Genomic DNA, 17,067 nt, shown 5'->3' with positions numbered 1-17,067 from the left:
CTCTCCAAGGTAGCTAATGTTGATTTACGTCTTTTCACCGTGAAATCCTAGTCTTGTGGTGTCAAAATGGGAGGCAGGATGCTATTAAGACCAGATACAGGCACAGTCAGCTTGCCACAGTGCACGTCTCTCATTTGCCTTTACAACATTCCTACAGGGCAAAGAACAAAGCCTATTCATAACCTGCCCCTGAAACCTTTTTAATCCTTCCTAACAAAGGCAGCAGGGCAAGGAAAGCAATAGCTGTAGGAGCCCCATCAGTGTCTGTCAGACTCTTTATTATACAGAGTCCAGCCTCTCTAATAACACTAGCCAGCAAAAATCAGTGCAGTGTAAAGCCTGGTGGCCTTTTTGGGAGAGACCTCCTGAGAGCAGGATGGACCCTATTCATCCCTGTTGCCCGTAAGGACTCCCTACCCAGTCCTTGGAGCTGCTTGTTCAGCAGCCATGCCAGATCAGCAAGCTTCCTAGCCCGGGGAATTTGAAGGGGGAATGTACGGGACCATTTTTAGCAGCTTTGCTATGCTATGTTCCCCTTGCAGCACTGCCATGAGTACTTGGGCAGCATTGTGCCTGAAGGAATTTTTAATGCACTCCAGCTAAGGTAAACCTCTGGGGCTTTTCTCCTTGCTATACAGGATCACTGTGGGAACAGCTGGTTAAGAAAACAACATAAAACAAGCCATAGGAACTGCCATGGTAGGACAGACAAAAGCCTTTCTGTTGCAAGGAAAGCAAAGATACAGGGAGACATACAGCAGTGTTTCTTGTGGTATGTGCTCTCAGCTTTCTGGCCACTGGCCACTTAGGGACATTCAGTTCCTGTCACGCTGCAGCCTGCACCTCCAGGCACCATTTTGGTCACACATAACATTGTCATTACAGTGACTCCTGGGATTGCAAGGATGGATGAGAACTTTGCTGTGTTTACCAGCAGAAAGATTGTAGAAGGCAGTTTTGCCTGTGAGCTTGGCATGCAGGTGTCATTCTCTGCAGCAAGGAAAAGATGGGGAGAGTCAGGGTTTAACAGAAAGAATAGACAAGTCATAGGAAAGGAAACAGGAAAAAAAGTATGTGATTAATTTTGCATCTGTTCTTACTTATGGACTATGCTCTGTGTTGACTGGGTTACCTCAGAATCAACATTCAAATTTAACACGAGAATTATTTCTAACTCCAGCCTGGTAAACATCAACTATCTGCTGCTCAAACTACATTAGTAGATAAGTCGCCAGGCTAAAGTGAATTCATTAACCAGCAATAGTAAAAGCATTTACAGGACAGGAATCATGAGAGAAGGAGGGAATTAAGACATCCCAAAGTGCAAGCAAACACACCCTGACATTTCACTAGTAGAAAAATTAGTCAACAGGACTATGAACTCCTGAACTGGCCTGTGTCCTCTCACCTTGGCCTCCCTGATTTTAAACTGGAAGAAGACTCCACTGAGCAGGCTGAAAACATCTGCTGCACAATAGGAACTTTTCCCTGCACATCCACCCGCCTCCATTTTCCTGATTGTTAATCTTACATGCATTAACTGGAAGTGTGGCTCTCTCTCAGGCAGTCTCTGCCCTTCAACACAGCTTTATGGGCAAAGCATCTGCACATTCTACATGCCCAGATATTTTGGTGAATGTCATGTGGTGGAAGTGACTCTTAAGTCACCCAGTCTTTTGCCTATAATATATCCTTTGTGCTCAAGAGCATCCCACAAATCAAAATAGGCAGTCCCAGAGACATGGCCCTTTCCATAGTCTAAATGTTCTGTAGCATGCTTTTTTAATTAGATGGTAAAGAAAACAAAATGATTCCTTCCTTGTTGTTCATATGATTCTCCTTAGAGCCACCTTCTTTCCACCATCCCTCCTCCTCTTCCTCCAAAACAAAGAAACATTCCTCGTTTTGCTCAAGACACAATTTTCAGGAGTGCTGCCTGCTTCCAGAAAGCCACACAGCCCCTCTATTCCATATTTCAGACTCCAGAGATGGACTAGCTGGGTGAGACCTTTCAAATAGAAATTTTTTCAGGGCAAAGAGCAGCATTTGTGTTGTTCCTTGTGCTTGCTGCTGCCAGTGGGCTTTGCAGGGTCCCCAAGACCTGTGACAGCAGGCCAAAGCACTTAAAAGAGCCAGTGGTTTCATTTGCATCTTGCTACAAGTGTGACTGTACCAGTTCTGAGTCGCTTCCTTTGTTTACTCTGCCATCCTAGCTGTGCTTCACAAGGCATTATCAAGAATTTTTCTGCCAGCTACACAAACAGTGCCTTTCTTAAGGCAAAAGTACAGCTGAGGATCCTAGCACAGAAATATAACGCTTCTTAGTTACCTTAGGTGAGCGCAGTGGTTCAGAGTTGGCTCCCCAGGTGATGTTGTTTCTCAATTAGATTTGTTTAAAAATGGATGGTTTAAGATCACTTCCCTTGAAGAAACCTTGAGAGGTGAGATAGATGTGCTTGGGCTCAGCCTCACACAGATGGATACGTGTCCTTTGGTGCAGCTGGGAGCAGGGCAGGCTGGCAGCACCATTCTTGCACCTCTGCTAGGATGCTGATCTGCTCCGCCAGGTAGGAGGAAAATCTCACCAAATGATGAGTTACGGGCCTCTCTCTGGCCAGAGATGCCACTCCTGACTTGGAGAGCTTGGATCTGGAGGCATATGGTCCAAAAGTAGACTGAAAGAGGTTTAGATCTGTGAGTGGGGTGGTTCAAGGCTTCCTGTGTGTAAGAAATAAGACCTTGAATATGTTTTTACACAGAGGGAGTTATTCAGATGATGTCTCAGTCCACCTCCAGTTCTCCTTCTGGCTTGAATAGACAAGATCCTGAATTTCAACTGATCAGATCAAAAGGGTAACTCCAGTCACATCACTGCAGCTGAGGGTTGAGTCATGCAAAACCAGGAGGAAACAGCAGAGCCAGATCTGTGCTGTAACACGTTTTTTTCTTCATCTTGAAACACATTATTAGAGACTTGGGTGATGATGTAGTCTCCATCTATAACTTTGGAGACTGCTGTAATCTGCTATATACGGCTATAACCCCTTCTCCTCCAAAAGCCACGCATTTTGTCAGGTGCTGGCATTCCTCGTTAAACAGAAATTCCTCTGCTGCAGGATCTCCTGACAGGTCTTTGCTGCTAATAGGTCAGAAGTTGAGGAAACTTGGTTAAGTGCTTGTATTTCACATATAAGGTCTGATCCCACTAAAACACCCCCTTGATTTGTACAGAATAAAATATATGGAAATAAATGGGGATGCTAGAGGTGCAGGGAAAGTTCTTTGAGTCGGGAAAATAAATTATTCATTTAATTTTCAAGGGATCTTATGAAGACAGAGTCTTTCCTAGAGACAAAGTGGTAATATGGAGCGTTCATTCAAAATGAAAATGGCTAACTTGCCAAAAGATTTTGATTAGCCAAAATTTTATGCTTGGAAATTTACATCATTTCTTAATCCCATTCTATAAAAATATACTGCCATACGTAAGTGTTTAACATCACATTTGTAGGAATTTGATCCAGTTTAACACATAGTAAATTAGTTACATGAAGGTTGCTTGCTTTATGCTACTCTGCCTGTTCCTAATACTCTGCCTGTCTGACATTCCATTCTGCCCATATGTTCCATCCCTGGCATATAACAATATAAACTCAAGATGAGACGATTAGGACCACCCTGGAATATTCTGCCTTTACTCTTTTTCTTTTTTTTTTTTTTAATTAAGAAGCCTGTATTTGGCTTCCAAGCAAACCAAGAAAAAAAGAAGATTATAAGAATTCATTTGCAGATGGCATGAATATGTACCTGCACGGATGTGAAACATGAGTCTCTTTGTGTGGAGTTACAAGGCTCATGGCATGTTTTCAGGGGCAGGCAAAAGAGAAGAGCGATGAGTTTGTTTTTAATACAGCAATCCTGTCAGTCAGAAGTAGAGACAAGTTCCCCAGGTGATCAAAGTACATTTTAAACCAGCTGACTTAGGGAGCTAATATTAATTTGGGGGGGATTTGGGTCAGATATGAAAGGATTTAATCCCCATATAGCTAATCCTCCCAAGAGCTAATTTAAATGAAGACTGATCTGTCAATTACAGCATTGCTTCACTGCACAGTAGAACTTCTGAATTACTGAGGCTTAATTTAGCTTGAAAATTTGTTAAAGTACTCTATTAGTAGTTCAAATAATGTGGAAGCAAACAACTGAATTGAGAAAGAGATCCATCACTGAAGATGGATCCTTTTGGCTCAAATTCTGTATGGGGAGCTTGTTCAAGGGTGGATCTTGGTGATGGGTTTGCATTTTTTGTTCAAATGTGACCAAAAATGCAGATTTAAGGCAAAGAAAATTATCTTTGAATTTGTCAGTTTATAAAGCAAGCTTTTTAAGGTGGCTGAAATCTATGTCTTCAGTATTTTCTCCTAAAATCAGTTTTTATTTTGAAATAAAATTTAGGTTTTATACCCGAAGAACATGTTGAAGAGCCTACCACTCCCGGCACTCCCAAAATGAGGCATTGCAAGTCAGGCTGACCAAAACAATCTGTTTGACCAAAGACAAAACATTGTGGCTGTTAATTTCTACATCAAAACGTAGCATGTTTCATTTGAGGTCCCAACACCTTTGATTCGAGGGTTCACTCATCAGCCCCAGGTGCCTGTTATCTGTGCAGCTCTTCTCCAGGAGTGTGATGAGTCAAATGTTGAGAAGAGACCTCAATAAGAGCTGAGCTGTGGAACCGGCCAGAGAGATGGCAGAAAACATAATTCAGTTATGAAAAATGTTCTCTTTACGTCCAAATTTGGTTAAAATTCGTGACTTTTGAGTCGTGTTCCACACAACAAATGTTTTGTCAGACTCCATAGTGATAACGTAGCAGTGTTTTAATAGCATTAGAGAAGACAATGACATAAGCAGCTGCCTCAAATTGCCAGAAGTTTTGCACTCACTAATAAATACAGCTCAGTGTTGGCTGATTAAATGTGGAAGTAATTTATCCAATTGAAATGCTCAGTCTTTTGCCAAGGTTTTTTTTTGTGTGTGTGTGCTGGATTGATCAAGAGTATGAGGCATGCTAAGATGGGAATCTTTGCTAAGTTTGGGATAGTATTTCTAGTTTCTGACCCCTGCTTGCTCCCCTAGTTTGCTGCTACTTGGCATAAGGACATTTCAGAATGAAATGAAGAAGAGCACAGTGCAGGGTTTCTCAGCGTGTTGGTGTATTCCATCTTCTGAGTCCCTGTTTTCTGCTGGTTCTGCCTCACACTTTGTAGCATTGTTTTCTCTGAATAAAAAACCTGGCTGCCACGCTTCATTTCTCCTTGGTCAGCTTCAAGTTAGGCATTTATCAAATTCCCTTTCAAAGTGGTGTTAATGTTCCTGTCAATTTTAGTAAGTGCTGCAGCAGATCTTTGTGCTATACTACCCCCTTTGTTTTATGTTGGCAGGTTAGGCTGGGTGCTTGCAAAAAAGATTTTTAAGGATGCTTCCCCCTCTTTTGTTTTCTTTCCTGTGACCAGCTGCAAGTGCCCCATTGGCACCAAAAGGTCTCAAACACATACCCAAAGCATTGCTCAATTACAGGGGACATTGGCTCTCCTGCCCCTCTGGCTGTGTAACAGAGAGGGGACCAAGGCACACAAGGTCCACTGAGCTCTTTAGGGAGAAACTGATGGAGGCACCATTTTTATTTTGCTGCTAATAGGAAGCAGCAGCTCTGCAATTGCCACAAGAAGGCCAGAAAAGCCATCAGCTGCCTTAATATCCCAGTGAGTAGGATTACCAGGTAAAGCTAATGAAGTTTTCTGTCTGACCCAGAGTAGCTGAACATTCTGCTCTCCACTAAGTGCACTGGAGCTTGACTATGGGATGAGGCAGCTCTTCTCTGCCTAATTGGGGCACCAGGCCACTGTGCATTGCCTCACAGGGCAGCGCTCACACTGGGGCAGAACGCGCCTCTCCCTGGGGCCATCAGGAGTTTGACGGGAAGAGCACGCAGTACTCAAATTTGCTCCATGTGTCCCTCAGCTGAATACACCCTTCTGGCCAAGTGCTTGCTATTTGTGTACAAGAACATAAAATTTGCTGTGTCAGTCCTTTTCCCCTCTTCCTCCTCCGTATTTATTTGTCTTTTCTGTAGTTTAATGCACTGTAGCCAGTTTAGTAAAATATAACAGTAAAGATCCAGGCTTGCCTGTGTTACAATTCATTGCTTTTACTTAGCACTAGAAAATTCCTGTGGCTGCTAGACAGATAAAGGACAAAGTGGCTCTGAAGCTGAAGGCGTCATTCTGTATTAGCCAATAATTTTTCAAGCTATTTTGCTAGACACAATTGCTGAAAACAGCACTGCTGCTAAAACCAGCAGTAATGTTTATACCAATGTAAAGCATTGCTAATGATGGACTCTGTTATATAGGAATAAACAAGGTTGGTTTTCTTTATTTGTTCCACTTCCTTTAGATAATTTGGGATCAGAGGTTAAGAAAAGCTCAGAACGGTACTTTCCCTTTAATCCTTAGACCTCTCAGCTGACTCTACACTTTGTTTTCATGCTGAAGGAGAAAAAATATTTTCCTGGCAGGTTAGGTATGATTTTTCCCTTAATCTTTTCTTTTGGAGCCAAGATGCATTTTTTCACAGAGATCTGATGTGACATAATACTGTACCTGGAATTTCACACTAAAGGGAGTAGAAAAACATTCTCACCACAGCAAGCACTCACAACTGGGCTACAAACCCTCCAGCAAAACCAAGAAGCCAAAAGAGCAATTTAAAAAGGGGACAGGAAGGGAATATTGGGCATAGTCATTTCCCATGGGGAGGAAAGCTCTGAAATGTCACGCTATTTATTAAACCTTTCAAAGATAAACTGATAGTATATGGTATGTAGCGGCACAGGGCAACAGTTATCTTGCTTGAAAGTTATCTCAGCAGTTTGAAATGCTATTAATTAAAAAAGCACATTGGGGCAAAATCTCAAAGTGTAAATGTGAGGAGCAATAAAAACGTTTCAGATTAATGCAATTGAAAGCAGAACAGAAACTGCTTCTGCAATTAAATACATATGCACATGATCTTGGATTTATGAAAGTTGATAGGATCCACCCATCTCCTTATTTTTGGTTTATCAGTGTTTTCTTTCAACGTTTAAAGTGTTTTCTTCAAAGCCCAGGGCTGGAGCACCTCCAGGCAGTTTAATTGTCCAGATGTGGGGTGGATTTCCTAAACATTTGCAGCATGGGCAAGATATGATGGGTTTTGCTTGGAAGCCAATGAAAAGAGGAGAAATATTTTCAAATTCTGACTTGGTTTTCAAGAGGACTTGCTGGAATGTATCTTGAAAACTTCCCAGGCCTCAACAGACAAGTACATCTGCCTCGATGTGCATCTAATCGTGGTTCTGTGCTGAATTTGTCTGTGGTTATCACAAGACACAGCCATTCCTGGGCTGGTTTTGTACCCATGGTAAAACACAGTAAACTAACTATTCAAAGGACTTCTATGTGAGTACTAGACAGCTGCATTTCTCTTAAGCCTGATAGAGGTCTGTACTGTTTCTTGGTACTAGAAATCCCCAAACAATACTGCAATGGGAGGTAGAGTCAACAAAAAAAGCTCCTTCTGACAAATATTTTTCCACCTTGAGGAAATTTCTTGGTTGCAATATGTCATAGCTAGTGCTTACCAGGAGTGGGGTTACCCAAGCTCTGCCTTGTCCTCCATGACAGTCAAATCTGTGGTCTCCCAGGAGCAAGCTAGGTGTGCTTTTATGCTGCACTGCTATTGCAGTATCCTTGCAGTGTCACTTCCCTGTAAGACAGGACCAGAAAAGGTAGGTGTTGCGTATCTTTTTAACAGTGCTCTGTCAGCATCCGTCCTACTAGCAAGGCTTATTTTGTGGAGAACAGTAGTGACTAAAATGGTATTCTGGAAATCTTCTAATCATAGGACCTGATTTTTTAAAATCAGTTTCAATTTTCAACTTTACATCAGTTCAGCTCCCAAATAAAGACTAGTGAGCCTTAGAAACTGTCTCTTCCATTTAGCCCTGATACTTGTATACTATCTGCTCAAACTGCCACCATGCATTGCTTTGTTTAATGCTTCATTTAGCACTTTCAGGCCACAGGGCGGACCCAGCCTTGGTCTAAGTGAATACCACTGTCTGAAACATTATTTCTACCTGCAAATAACATACCTGAGCTTTACCTGACATTTCTAGTGACTGCAGCTCATTTCCAGAGGTTTGGTCCACTGAGGCAGACAGGAGGGTGCAGGTGACTTCTCTGTGGGACAGCACTTAATATACTGGAGATGGTTGCTTATACAGAGCTGGCATGAGACTGCTCAGGCATGTCACTGGCAGATACCAAAGAAGGAACCTGGAACCCTGGTTACACAGGATACTCTTTCTATCATAATTACATTTTTTGAGCTATTCAGCCTTGAGTGTACTGCGGAAGTACAGAAATTATTGGTCTGTGCTCCATTGCCACCTCTACAGGCAGCATTCTGCAGCAATGGCATTGAGGAAGAGCTAGCAGCCATAACAGCTGCTCTTCTTTTAAAATACCCACTGCTAGGTGGGGTTCTTGAGTTGTTAAAGGGCTGTGAGCTGTGTAACTGCAAGCCACCATTGCTGCTGTGTGCAGTGCCCTTATGTGAAGCTAGCCTATACAGAATATGCATTGAGTCATAATCTTCATCTTATGCTCAAATCTTACATGCTGCTTCCCTCTCCTGAGAAACTCATGCTCACAGCAGAGATGCTGCTGGAAATGCTTTACCCGTATCATGCAATGAAGGGGGCTCAACTAAGCTCCCCTGTCCACTCTAGCTAAGGGAAGCAGCCACTTCCTACATATGAGTAATGACAATGTTTTTCTTACATTAAAATCTCTAATAAATCCCAGCCCTTATGCTGTATGCCCTGGGCTCCATGTAGTCTCACTATGCTTTATTTGTATGACTCTCTGCCGAACTATTTCTGAGAATTTTAAGTATGAAAACAAATAAAAAAGTTATATGTGAGGGAAAATCTACTGCCTGTGTTTGAAATCAGGTCCCAAATCTGTGGCTGACTAAACCTCACCCTGATGTTATTGTGTGGTTACGGGTTTTGGATGTTCTTTTTGCTGGAAGCAATGAAGCCAACATGAACCCATTCTGCAGAAGATCTGCTAAGGGAAAAAACAACTGTGTACCACTGCTGAATGCAAAAGTCAAAACAGAGGTGGGAGCCTCTTTTGGCAAAATCCATCTGGCTCCACCACTGTTATAGCGGGTAAGAAAATGCTGGGGAACTTGCATAACATTGCAGCCCAAAATAGGGCCATAACACACAAAAATACTAGGAAGCAAGACAAATATTCCTCAGTAGTCATTTTCCTCTCCCCCCTTCTGTCTGCCCTCTCTCCTTAAACCTTCCAATTTTCCTTTCCCTTTTAGCTTTACATCTCTTTTAGTCTAATTTTATTTTCCATCTGGGGAGAAAGCAAGTGATTTTGCTTTGTTCACTGAAAGAGCTGGCACTCTGCTGGGAGCGATCAGGGAGCAGCCTGAGCAACATGCTTGCATTGCTAGGTATTCTTATAAAGTTAATTATAGGCTCTCTGGTTTCATAAGGATCTTTTAGTTAAGCTATAATACAAAGGTTGTGCCTAGTTTGATCCTTAAAACTCTTTCACCATGACCCACTATCCAGATCAAATGCCAATACTTATTTTCCAGGATCCTGTTGTAAATCATTGCGTATGGCTAATTGTGACAGTGTTACAAGCTACATTTGACCCCAGGAATGCCAACACTGCAGTTGCAGGTGACAAAATACCCAGTACATAAAATACGTCTGTTAATAAAATAGTGCTATGCCATCCGTGTCTGCATTAGCAGCCCTCTAGCAAATGTACTCCTGTGCTGGGAAGACATAGTGGCCAGCAACAGGCACTCATGAAGTAAAGGACTTTTCTCCCGTTTACATTTCTCCTTCAGCCCACTTCATAAAGGGGCTTCGGTGGCATGCCCTGCCTTCTCTAGCTACTTTCCTTTCATCATTATGTCTGCTTCCAGATCCAATTTATTCATCCATGTTGACTGGCATCTCAGTACCTGTGCCCTGCCCTACAAGCCTGTAACTTCTCTGTGAATACAAGCTGGATTTATCCAGCTCTGAGAAGCTGCTTTTGTCCTCAGGAGCTGGGTGACATTTCCTCACACCCCTGCAAGGCCTCTCCCTCTGCAGGTCCCAGAGGCTGAAAACACCTCTTGCAGGTCTGTGCCTGACTTCCCCGGGGCTGAGGGACACCCATCAGGGTCCTGGGCAGGAATTCAGTATTTTCTGTGGCAGCAGCCACAGATATCTTAACACCACTTTCACAGCTGAGTCCCTCCCCATGTCAGAGCTGTTGTAAGTGCTTTTGAAGCAATGTATTTCAGCCCAACATCATGCCCACCACACTTCGGCCATGGGTGTCTCATCTTCTTTCTTCCCTCTTCCTGGTTCTGGCTGTGTCCTTTCGCAGCTCCTATACATTCGTTGTTCTGAGATGAATTAATACAGATTGCTATGGGGGAAGTAGACAGCTATTATTTTAGTGGATCATTTCTTTGCTCTGTTCAATTTGTCTAGTGGATGCAATCTGCTTTGGCACTCCCTTTCCACAACAAAAGCAACAGCCTTAATGCTCTGGCAGTTTGCACTGCTCTCATTTCATAGCTACTGTTACTAACGGGCCTGGTGCTTTTAATATTTGCTGACATGACTCTTCACTGTGGCAAGAAGCATTTGTGAAGAAGATTTCAAGATACGCTTGTGAAAGTGTATTCTGAAATCATGTATGCAAGGTTTTAGTCAGCATTGATATTATCATTGTGCAGGAAGAGAGGCCAGCAAGACTGCAGGGAGAAAAAGTCTGAATGGATGAAATCAGGCTGGAATTTTGGTGTAGAGACCCCTGTTACACAAATTACCTCACAGTTTGGTTAGAAAATGAACTCCAATTTATCTGTAATTTATGTAGGGGGTTTTATCTGCCTTATTTTTTATTAAAATGTTATGCTGTTGTTGCCAGAATGGCATGGTTGAAGGAGTTGAAATGCTTAAGAGTAATTTGGAGCAGGATGACCTTTCAGGTAACTTCTTCATTTAATTCACATACTCGGTTTAGAGATGAGAACATCTAGAGTTTCTTACCCCCAAAGACTTCTCAAACTGGGGCTGGGATCCTCAACTTCTTAAGTTTAACACGTGCTATTAGATGGAGTCTTCAATCTACCCTCTAATTCTATGTTTTCCCCAAATACTAACTGCACATTCATTGAAGCTAAGGCTGTTTCTCCGTTGTTCCTGAAGTGCTTTTACTTGCTCTCTGTTTTTACAGGTTTGCAGTCTTTTTATACCCTCCTGATGGATTTATTTTGCTTTAGTCTTTGTTGCTTAGGTTCAAGGTTTCCTCCCTTTACCGAACTGTCAATTTGGTTATTTTTGTACATATGGTCATCACCTCAGCTACTAGTTGAACTAGATACACAAACATGTACATATGTGTGCAGATGCACATATAGTTTAGAATGTGCATCCAATGCCTGTGACTTTTGACCCTCACATCTCGTTGATTACCTATTCCTGGCTGCAGTTCACCCCAGTTCAGCTAGTGGATTGTGCTCTGCTGGGAGACTCAAAGCAGCCTTCTCAGCTACTGTCCTCCAACAAGTTTCCTAGCAGCACTTCCAGACTTGCTGTACCTTCAGTAGCCGGTTTTAACTCCAGAAGGACAATTGTAAGACCCTGTGTTTCTTTTCTGTTCCAGAAAATGCCATTCACCATGGCCCCTTCTCGTTCTGTATTCAGCTCCATCTGTTTAAAATGAGGATTTTGGTTTAGGGTCTTCTACAAATGCATATCTGCTCCAACGTATGCAGGGTCTCTGCCTGGCTTCCCAAACAAACTTCACAATAGGGATGGCTTTCTTTAGGTACATGTTACCTAAAGAACATAGGTACTATCTATGTCCTACCTGCTTAATACTTGCATCTGAAGGAGCTCACCTCAAAAAAGTGTCATTCCAGGCCATGTCTCCCCAGACTTACAGGCATATGCTGTATTGCAAATCTGGGTGTACCACAGTTTGCAGTGGATATGACCCTATGGCAAACCCTATATTGGTTGTAGCAAGCCCCACATCCTGCAAGGCTATTACATTTTCCAGGCTATCTGCTTACAAATCCTAGCTTGATATCATGCCAAGGCTATTCAGCAGGCAGCTAAAATATCTGCGTGCTGGTCTGTATGAAGACCAGGTGACTTTCAAGGCAACCTCTTTTCCAAGATTTGCATATCACCTGGGAGGCAGCTGATATTTGTAGTCTTCAGCCTTCTGAAAAGGCCTCCCCATCCTTTGCTTCATAAATTTAAGCCCTTCCCATGAGCTTTTTCCAGGCTGAGTGCTTCCTAACACCTCACACACAGGGCTCACAACACAATACGAGCCAGTTCCAGTTTAGTGGGTCAGCTCCCACATCTCCCCCGGCATCAGCTGTATGAAATAAATAGGTACTACAGACACAGCAAAGTATGAATGCTCAAGTACTGATACTATATACTTCCCTCACTCTGAACTTCTTTCCAGAGTCTGTTACATGCTAGCTTGAATTTGATTGAATATAATTGGATGTGTCATTTGCTCATACATACTTATCCTAGGGAAACAGCAGCTGATACACATTCAAAGGGCTGTGGAGACCACTCCAAACCCGTGGGAGTTAGGCACTCAACATCTCTGCAGATCTGGACCACGAAGAGTGTAACACAGGGTTAATAGCAGGCATTCCCTATTGCATCATCCCGAAGATGATGTGGTCTGATGCCAAAAAGGTTCGCTCACCTCACAGCCATTGAGGAAATATATTAAATGCTAGTGCATGAGAGGATCTGGGGCCTCCCAAGTGTTGGGGAGCCACTACTGGGGACTTCTCCGGCTGCTGGACTGCGCAGCCCGTGCGCGGCCGGACAGACTCCGTTCCGCTGCTCCCCTCTGCTGTTCAGCGCAGAAAACAGCACGCTCCTCTCCCGATTCCCAGAGTATTTCCTGTTTAGCTGGTGTGCTTCTTTCTTTGGCCAGGTCTGGGAAGGCGGGGGGGCAGCCGAGGAAGGGAGCCTAGCTGCAGCTCGATGCGTTTATTGTGCTTGGCAGCTGCCTGCAAATGAGAAAGGAAATAATGCCGATTTCCTACGCACGGTAATTCTCCTTTTTGACCTCTTTATAGATAAGGAAGAAAAAAGAGAATTTGCTGGAAAAGCAAAATAAATGGCACACAAAACCCGAATTGTGGCAGGAGAGATACTAGCTACATGTGCAGCATGTGGAGATGGGGTGAGGCAAAGAAGCATTAAAGGTTTAGAGTCAAGGTCGAATGAAGGCTGTGGTTCAGTTCAGATTTTAAAATATTAACACATTCTCACATCTTGCTTTTTCAGGATGTCAGTTCCTTTTTAAATGAGAATCTCAAATTAAGGCCTTTGTGGGTTTAGATTGGACTGCAAATAAAAAGAATTCACATGCAACTCTTCTTCCCTCTCCTCCTAAAAATCTCTTTCGAATGGTTTGGCTTTGAGATTTTGGATTCCAGTTTAATTCAAATACCAAGCAGAATAAAGGAAAAGGCACTGCAACATTAGATAATTATAAATGATAAAGTGGCACCCTTGGAATTTTTAAGCTTGCCAGTTTAAGCAACCGACACAATCATCTAGATTGTATTGACTTGCGTTTCTTTCTTCACATTAAAACCTGCTGCCAAGTCATTCTTTCTGTTTAAAAAAAAAAAAGAAAAAAAAAGAAAGAAACAAACAAAATATCCACCCATTTTGCTCTGTGGTCCTGATACGAATAAACAAACCACACAGCTTGGAAAGAAGGCAGGCTTTGCTTGCTATCTTCATCTTGTTCTCTCTTTTTGCTGGATCAGCCATGGATTCCTGCATTTTTCTAAAGCCTGGCTAGCATTTGCAAGTTCTGCACAATGGGCCAGTATTTCTGCAATTCCTGACTACCTCCGCTCCTCCTTTGTTTTGTCAGGAGTAACGCCAAGAAACTTGGAAGGGGCTCAGATGTAAGAAGTTGGTACATCCTCTGGATTAAACCCCTTCAGGAGGGCTGTAAACAATGTGATGGCATTTTCTCTGCACTCCCAAAAATGTCTAAGACAGTGAGGGTTGCAAAGGCCAGGGCAGTTCTGGCATTTGTGCATGAAAAGCAGCAGCATTCCCATCCTGAGCAAATAAACAGGGAGAACTGAAGGGTCTCCTTCTGCGGCTGCTGAGTCAACTGATGAAGTGCCGGCAGGCAGGTTGTTAATTTTCTGTGTTCAAGTGCTGTGCCTTTTGTGGTTATCTGCTCCATTTACTATTTTATCCAGTTTAGAGGTTAAAAATGGGCCCTAAGATTGCAGGAGGAGCTGTGGAAGGACATGGATTTCCTTTTGGATCATCACACTGAGGGCCATTCTTCACAGAAAGAAAGAAGCTGATTTCAGCCTCCTCTAATCCCTGCATTAGACTCCCATTCACAACTAAAATGGCTGCACCATGACTTAATTTAACTCCTTCAGAAACAAAGAGAACTTGATCAAATTCAAGAAGTTTAACTCCTTGATAGGAGCATGCCCATGCGAGTTCAGTGTGGTTAAATGAATCCTCTGCAATTTCACATCTTTGACAAATTTGGAAGGATTTTACCATATATCCTGACATCCATAAACCTCAGTCCAGGGATCTAGGGAGCATTTTGCTTCTTGAGGGACCAGGAGGACTTTCCATCATGTACGTTTAATGTGAATAATCAATAAAGCAAAGAATTAATAACAATATGGCCACAGGCTGTAAGCAGTGGAGTAATGTATGTTATAATCCCAGGTTTCAGGTATTCCATAATTCATTACTCAGAGTGAAGATCAGACTCAGATTTGTTCTTTGAACACACAGATCGCTGGAAGCAGTGTGAGCAGTGATTGCCAGGCCTCTATTAATTAACGTGGGTTGCATCTTGTCTTTGTGACAAGTTGCAGTCAGCATAATATCAAAAACCATGCCTGCTGACTGCATGTATTGAAAAGGGCGGGTGCACCCTCCCCTTCCTTCTCAAATCATAACGCTGCCTCTAAGTCAATATAGCAGGGATTGCTTTCATTTGTTTTCGAGCTTCTGAGTTTCCTGTGTTTAAGCTTTGCTCAATTGCAGATCAAAAGAGAGAGATGTCCAGTAAAAACTTTGTGATGCCATGATTTGAAAAGCAGGAGCTTTAAGTAAATTGCCACATTTTCATGTGAAAATTGCAATTCTGGGGCTGTCTGCATTCCAAACAAGCCTTCCTGAAGTATTTTATTTAGATAGGTTATCATTCCTGATTATCTACCTAGCACTGACAATAGCTGTAAAGCCCCCAGAAATGGTGGCATTTCCATTTATTCCTGTGTTCAGCTTGCAGAACATACTCATGACATGAAAATACCATAGAAATGCGAGGTAATTATTATCATTATGTAACTCCTTAGCATTTGGGAGCAGAATTAACAATTTGAGTAGCGCCTATAAGAAAACCAGAATACATTTCAGTAAGCCTGTCATTTTTGATCTCTTAAGTAATCTTAAATAAAATTGCACTGGCTTAGTCAGTGGGGAAAAAAATAGCAAGTTCTTATAATCTTCCCTGTGATGATAATACATGTATTCCTTCATTTAAATAAAATCTCTGAACAGCACCTGGAATTTTATGGAGAAATCCTGCACTGGGGATTTGAATGCAGCACGCTTGCATATGAAATGTCAGAATTGTAAGGACAAGGACAGCAGTGAAATTTAAAAGGTGACAGATAAGACAGATGGCTGAGCAGAAGTGGTCTGCATTGCCATGGAAAAAAGCCTGATGCCATCCTCAGCAGTCAGTGCTCAAGCTTGCAAGAGTCTGGCTGCTATGGAAGCATCTGAGCCAACCCTGGGTGTTGCAATATGCCAGTTTTCCAAGAAACAGATTGATGTACAATGTGTACGATTTTTTATTTTCTTGAGGGAGGAGGGGAGACCTATCTATGGATTTGGGGCTGTGATTTGGCTTTGGATTTTGTCTTATCAATGCATTTATTGACACCTCGGAAGATTTCTTTGAAATAGAGATCATATTGTGCATATTAGCATATCCTTCTTGGAAATTACGCCTGCTTTTTTCCCCACAGGGAAAGCAGAAAACCACTGTTTTGTACAGAATATACTGATTTCTACTCTCTGTTCTGTGTTTAATCTGTGAGAAAGGTCCCGTGTTCCTCTCTTGAGGCTCCTAACAGTGTTGACCTCTGCTTTGCAAGCAGTTTCATCACCTTTTGCAGGCTTGCCTTTGCAAGGGAGCTGCACTCCTGAGTGGTCCATGCAACACCCAGTTAGAGCTGATGCCCACACTGAAGAGGTTCTCGTGGGCTGGGCTCAAAGTTGTGTCTGATTATAACTGGGACTGGGAGGGAAGCAGTCTGGGAGCCCAGACGTCAGGGTTTGCAGTAATTGCTGAGCAATACAGGGAACCAGGATCGAAAGAAAGTGAGAATACTCCCTGAAAGTAAGTGTGAAAGCTTTCTGCTTCCCAAGGCTGAAATTCTCTGGAAATATAAAGAGCTACCAGAAAGAGTTTAAACAGTGACTCAGTCTGTCTGTAACTGCAAGCAACGGGTGCCCAAATAAAGATAGTTAAGCTAAACTAGCCTAATTTCTAACCATTGGTTTTTCTAAAGCATCTGATGATTGTGAAAGTCTCCATTTAATTCAAGAGAATGCAGCTTGATGTGAAACTGTCTTACAGGCACTTGAATGGTACCAACAGCACATGAAATGTGATCACCATGTTTTTAAGTGTCAGACAAAAAGGATGTTGAAAGCACAGAAAAGTACACAACTGGCCCAATGAGCCAAGGTTACGATTTTGAGATGTTGAACTCTTGGTCGGAGATGAGGCTGAGTCCAGAGTACAGCAAAGCACTCAATAAAGGCTAAACCCTTGACAACATAATTAAAACACAGCCTGA

At 42.5% G+C, this 17,067-nt stretch overlaps 1 long non-coding RNA gene across 1 annotated transcript; it reads left to right on the top strand.

Annotated features, from left to right (window-relative positions):
* Window positions 1-13,135: 13,135 nt before the first annotated feature.
* On the top strand, window positions 13,136-16,278 carry LOC134155164 (uncharacterized). Its single transcript, XR_009961452.1, has 2 exons — window positions 13,136-13,238; window positions 14,079-16,278. It is a non-coding gene; the product is annotated as an uncharacterized LOC134155164 (long non-coding RNA).
* The last annotated feature ends 789 nt before the right edge of the window (window positions 16,279-17,067 follow it).

Source organism: Pezoporus occidentalis, unplaced genomic scaffold (assembly GCF_034315485.1).
Source record: "Pezoporus occidentalis ecotype Australia unplaced genomic scaffold, CSIRO_AGI_Poc_V1 ctg75, whole genome shotgun sequence".
NCBI classification, from domain to species: Eukaryota; Metazoa; Chordata; class Aves; order Psittaciformes; family Psittacidae; genus Pezoporus; species Pezoporus occidentalis.
This window is presented reverse-complemented; position numbering and strand designations above follow the sequence as displayed.